The sequence below is a fragment of the Leptonychotes weddellii genome, chromosome 8, assembly GCF_054177405.1.
Source record: "Leptonychotes weddellii isolate Sample4059 chromosome 8, ASM5417740v2, whole genome shotgun sequence".
Classification (NCBI taxonomy): domain Eukaryota; kingdom Metazoa; phylum Chordata; class Mammalia; order Carnivora; family Phocidae; genus Leptonychotes; species Leptonychotes weddellii.
In genome coordinates, this window is record NC_138376.1 from 17,174,566 (window position 1) to 17,180,530 (window position 5,965).

Sequence of the window (5,965 nt, forward strand, 5' to 3'; positions counted from 1 at the left end):
CTGGAGTTGTTTTGAAGATTAAATGAATTCTCATTTACAAAGGTCTCGAAAGAGTGTTTTAAACATGGTAGCTGGTATGTAAGTATACGTAGGAATTGGTATATAAGTGTTTGTTAATTAAATAAAAGATATAAACATGTATGTATAAATTATTTTAAGGAGACCCAGAATCCAGTGTCACAAGGGAGATTGCTACATTCCTATGCATTTTGGTTTCTTGACCGCCTATAAAAAAGCCCTTCTAACCACATGGTAGACACAGCCAAAGATAAGGAAGGGCAAAGCACCTACCTAGACATGAAGCCTAAATGCCTCAAACTCTGGTAGAACATAAGCATATGCCACAGGCAGGGCACTGCCAACCTCCTTCACAGGCTGGCAAGTACCTGATAGGTCTCAGGATGTCCCACTCAAAGTGAACACCAGGCTGTGGTTTAGCCTTTGTCTTTCTTTCCAGACAAATGAACAGCTTCTGCACCTTCTGCAAAGGGCCGTGCTCCCAACCCCAGAGGTTACAGCAGCCCCTTCCCTGCAGGAAAGCCCTGAGATTCTGACACTTAAGGAGTCTTTGAATCCTTTCATCATTAAAGGGGGATCGATACTCCACCCATGGCTCAGACATCTTTCCAGAAATGTATTTCATGCTGTCTCATATGAGTGAGAAAGAAGTATTTACAAACTGCTGCTTCTGCTTGGGGCTAACTGTGGAATTGAAAAGTGTGTGCTTGTGTGTGTGTGTGTGTGTGTGTGTGTGTTTCCTTTGCATGTATTTCTGTGCTTTTCTCATCTGCCCGCATTTGGTTCTTGCCTAGCTGAGGTTCTAGTTTCCAGAAGCATCTCCCAGATTCCTCTCAAACATCTGGTCGAGTCAAACTATTGCTGTGCATGTTTAGGGAGACTCCCCTGCACGGATAGCAGGCTTTGAAGTATTCCTCAGAGAGTCTGCTCTCATCTTAGCACTGGTTCAGAACAATGGCCAGGAGCTTAGTTAAAAAGCATTAGGGGGTGGTCACAAAGCAAACAGGACCCACAGCCACAGTTTTGCTGGGAGATATATAACGATTGCAGTGCTCTGAGTCTCCTGAAAAATCGAGGAGCCAGAACCAAATACCTGGCTCCCCTCCTGAAAGAACCAGCATCTGGGTGTTGTCCTAAACATAGGGAGGTGGCTTCCCCAGAAACCTGGAGAAAACCTCCTCTTACCAATGATGGCAGGACAGAGCCCAAAGAGTTCCCTTTTCAAATGCTTGGCTAACTTTTCTAAAGAGAGCTTATGAGGACAGTTTTGAATCTGTCAGCTGATGAACTGACAGTGTTGAAATGTCAACATGGCCTCAAGTTAGGAGTCAGCTCTAGACCATAGGCTACAGTTACAGGCAATACTGATGAATCTACACACCGAGATACTGACAGATTCTCAGAAGGCCAGCCTTTTACCCACTTTATATAGTCCCCATGCCCCTCCCTCCTTCTCTCTCTCAGCCTCTCTTGGATGTGTGCAGCCTTCAGTGGACTCCTCCTCATTTTCCCCTTCTTCCACGAGTGGGTGGCCACCACCCCCTATACCCAAACCTGCATCCGGTCCTGTGTGAGCACAACTTCCGGGATTTGCTTTGTAGGGTTTTTACTGTCTTGTCAGGGACTTGACTGTGCTCCTTTACCAGCAAAAATGCATGCTGACAGCGCTTGGAAAATCCCCTGGGTTACAGCCACCTCTGCACCCGTTTTCTTAGGACAGATGGTATTTTGTGACAGCTGCCAGATTTGCCAAGACCTTCTGAGCCTAGGAAAAAGATTCAAGTAAAGGCAGAGAGCTTACTGGGGGTGTGTATGTGGGGGGAACTGCTCTCAGGTTTCAGTTCTCTTTTCATCTGACTGCAGATTGCCTGGATTTACTGCCTGTTGCCTCTCCTGTGCCTGGTCCAATCCATACATATGTTCTTGGGGAAAGGTCTTTGAAAAAGGTCAATAACGGTTTTTATTGAGAGTAATTTTCTCTCATCATGTTTACTGTACATTTCCACTTTGGCTACTTGATTTGCTGTTCTCAAGATGGATCCTAGCAGGTTTTTTTTTTTTACTTCTGGAAATAAATGGGCCACTTCATCTCCATTTTGGCCTTTTTTTTTTTTTCCAGGTGGGAAGTATTCTGAAGTATATTCCAGTTTGCAGCCTGTCTATCTAAAGTACTATATTACTGGTCACAATCATTTCTCCCCCAGACTATTTATTCTTCTAGGGGAATCTCTGACTGTAACCCTCTTTGAGAGTCCAGGAGACCATGAGACATTGCCTCTTCTCTGTTAAGCCACCTATGATTAGACTGGGATTGACACCTGTCCTAAAGCACTTCATGCACATTATGGTCAACTTCTGTCCTTGCACAAAAGTATGAGTGGGACCAATCAGATGTGAATGGGGAAATAATGGGCACTGAGAGTTGAAAGTAAAAGCTGGATCTGCCATGTAATATAGACTTGGGAATTGGGAATGCCATTTGGAATCATCAGTGAGGCAGGTAGGTGGAGGAAAAGGAAGGTGAAAGTGGAGGTGAAGGAGATTGTGTGACCCATGAGAGAGCAGGATAGAGAGGAAGCTCAGCCCCTGATCTTTCCGTTGCACACCACGTGAAGCCACACCAAGGTATAGTTTCATTCTCATCCGTAAGATCATCTGTAATAGTCTTAAAATAAGTCTTCCTTTTCTGTGACCTTGTCTTTTTTACAGTCAACTTTCCCAAGAACGTGTTCTTCAGGACTAAGACCACTAGTTTTATTCTAGTACCTATTCTCTTCCTCTTCTTTGGTAGTGGAACACTAATTCTTAACCAGCTCATTGATACTTGCATATACACCGAATTTTCCATTTTTCCTTACAGCTGTAAGTGGTCAGGTGATTCTGTGCTGGTAAAACAAAGACATTCTTTTATATAACTTCACGACAAATATTACAATTAACAAGGTAACACTGATGCAAGTTTATCATCCAGTCTAATCTATAGACTTTCCTATTTTGCAAATTGTCTTAATGTGCTTTATAACAAAAGAAAATTTCAAATCATGTATTATATTCAGGTGTCTGTCTTTTTAGTCTTCTTTAATCTAGAATAGTTGGTTCCTCAGTCTTTGCTTGATTTTTATGACCTTGACATTTTTGAAGGAAAGTTCAGGTGTTTTTGTAGAATGTCCTTCAATTTGGGTTTGTTTGGTGTTTCCTCACAAGGAAATTCAAGTTGTGCATTTGGGGCAGCAATACCTCAAAAATGATGTTGTGTTCTCAGTGTATCATATCAAGAGGCACAGGATGTTGATTTGTTCCATTATTGGATTTACTTTGATCTCTTGATTAAAGAGGTATCTGCCAGATTTCTCCCCTATACAGTTACTATTTTTCCACTTTTATCATTTTATAGCTGCTGCTATTGGGGGCTTGTCTGTGCAGCTGTTCCTTTTTCAATGACCAACAAATAAGAAAGAAAGGAACATGCAAAGATAGTTTACTGTGTGAGGATCTGTTAGATCATCTTGATGAGCTGGCTGAGCAATCATTTAAAGACTTTGGCTACTTTGTTAAATAGTCCTTTTTAATGCTGTGCTGCTGGCAGTAATGAAATAAGCTGACCCTCACTAAACAGCTCTTTATTTTTACAAAAACTATTCTGAGCTAACTGTGTACTAGGTGAGTGCAACATGGATGTGTAGAAATAGAAGAGAAGCAATTATAAGAGGATGATTCAATAATCCAAAGGATCAAAATTAGTAATATGTACTATACCCACTTCTTTATCTTACTGGGTCAAAAAGGCACTTGATGGGAGCTTGCCTGGAATACAAGTGGGTGTAGAAATTCTTGAGGATTAACACTATGTCCAGTAATGATTAATTGCTTTTTAAATTCTGACTCTGTCAGCTCTGAACCTTCTAAGACCTAAACCCCATTAGGGTGAAAGAACCCATAAAAATCCAGCTCTTGATTCTTAAAAATAGGAAACCCTTGTGATTAAAATGGGCAGAGTTCATGCAGGAAGCAGTGCCCAGAAAATACTTTTGTTTTTAAATCCTTCCTCTAAGTCAGGGCAGAGACAGAAGCAAATGAAAAATATTACTCCATTTATATAATCCAGCAAGTCTGACTCCTGTGGTAGAGCATGGGCTACAATGATGAAATATATCAGGCATGTCCATTTAGTAGACCTCTGCCAGCATTGTGCTGCACAGATTCTTCTGTCGTCTGCAGCAATTTTTAGTCTAGCCAGTTATTCGAAGATGATGAAAAGTTTAAAAAGTTCAGTATGGTGACTAACATAATAAAAAACAAACAAATAAATAAATAAATAAAATAAAATTAAGAATATAAAAAGAAGTTCAGCAAATATGAAATTCCCAAATTTCACAAACCTAACTGATGCAAATGCAAAAAAAACCGCACTGTCAAAAACAATAGAGCAATGTAATCCAAGTGTAGTAATAACTGACAAGAACAGTGATTGTTGAAGTACATTTTGTGTTAGAAAGAAATGCATTTTAAGCCATTTTGAAAGTGTATTTATCTACCACAGTGAAAGACATATTTTGCTGGTATGATCTTCCAAAACTAAGATAGACTTTGTATCAATATATTTAAAAAGATGTGCTAAGCTGCTAGGTGTGCTTCATGTCTTTATAGTCTTTTCAACATCAGACCACTGTTTAAATGATCAGACTAATTTCTTACAATTACTGGATGCAAAATGTGGCCTAAGGATTAATTAGACAGGTACTTTTATACACTACTGGTCAAAGTGATATTTGCCACAAATATTTTCAGATGAGAACTTAGTAATATGAAACAGCCTTTTAAAATTTTCATACCTACTGATGCTATATTTCTGCTTCTTGAACTTTATTCTAATGAGAAAAGGATTCCCATCATTATTGCTATTATTCAGCATGGTTCTGGAGGTTCTGGACAATGCAATAAAACAAGAAAAAATATGAGTTTTAAATATTGGAAAAAAGATAAAGATATTTAGAGGTTTTTTTCCAGATGGTAAACCAGTATATTTGAAAATCTAAAATGTATGAAAGCCAACTGAAAAAAGATCTGACCTAATGAAAGAATTAGCACAGTAATTAATCACTTATAAAAACAATGTTAAAAAAATCAGTATATTTTCTATAACCAATAACCAATTGACCATGTAAAGAGAAAGAGTAATTTATTATAAAAATAAAAACAATGAAATTCTGAGAAATATCTGTTCATGTCTTCTGCCCATTTCTTGATTGGATTATTTGTTCTTTGGGTGTTGAGTTTGATAAGTTCTTTTTTTTTATCTTTACTTTTATTTTTTTTATTGTTATGTTAATACCCATACATTACATCATTAGTTTTAGATGTAGTGTTCCATGATTCATTGTTTGTGCATAACACCCAGTGCTCCATGCAGAACGTGCCCTCCTCAATACCCATCATCAGGCTAACCCTCCTCTCACCCCCCTCCCCTTTAGAACCCTCAGTTTGTTTTGCAGAGTCCATCACCTCTCATGGTTTGTCTACCCCTCGGATATCCCCCCCTTCATTCTTCCCCTCCTGCTATCTTCTTCTTCTTTTTTTTTTTTCTTAACATATATTGCATTATTTGTTTCAGAGGTACAGATCTGAGATTCAAGTCTTGCACAATTCGCAGCGCTTACCAGAGCACATACCCTCCCCAGTATCTATCACCCAGTCACCCCATCCCTCCCACCCCATCCCCCACTCCAGCAACCCTCAGTTTGTTTCCTGAGTTTAAGAATTCCTCATATCAATGAGATCATATGATACATGTCTTTCTCTGTTTGACTTATTTCACTCAGCATAATACCCTCCAGTTCCATCCACGTCGTTGCAAATGCCAAGATCTCATTCTTTTTGATGGCTGCATAATATTCCATTGTATATATATACCACCTCTTCTTTATCCAGTCATCTGTCGATGGACATC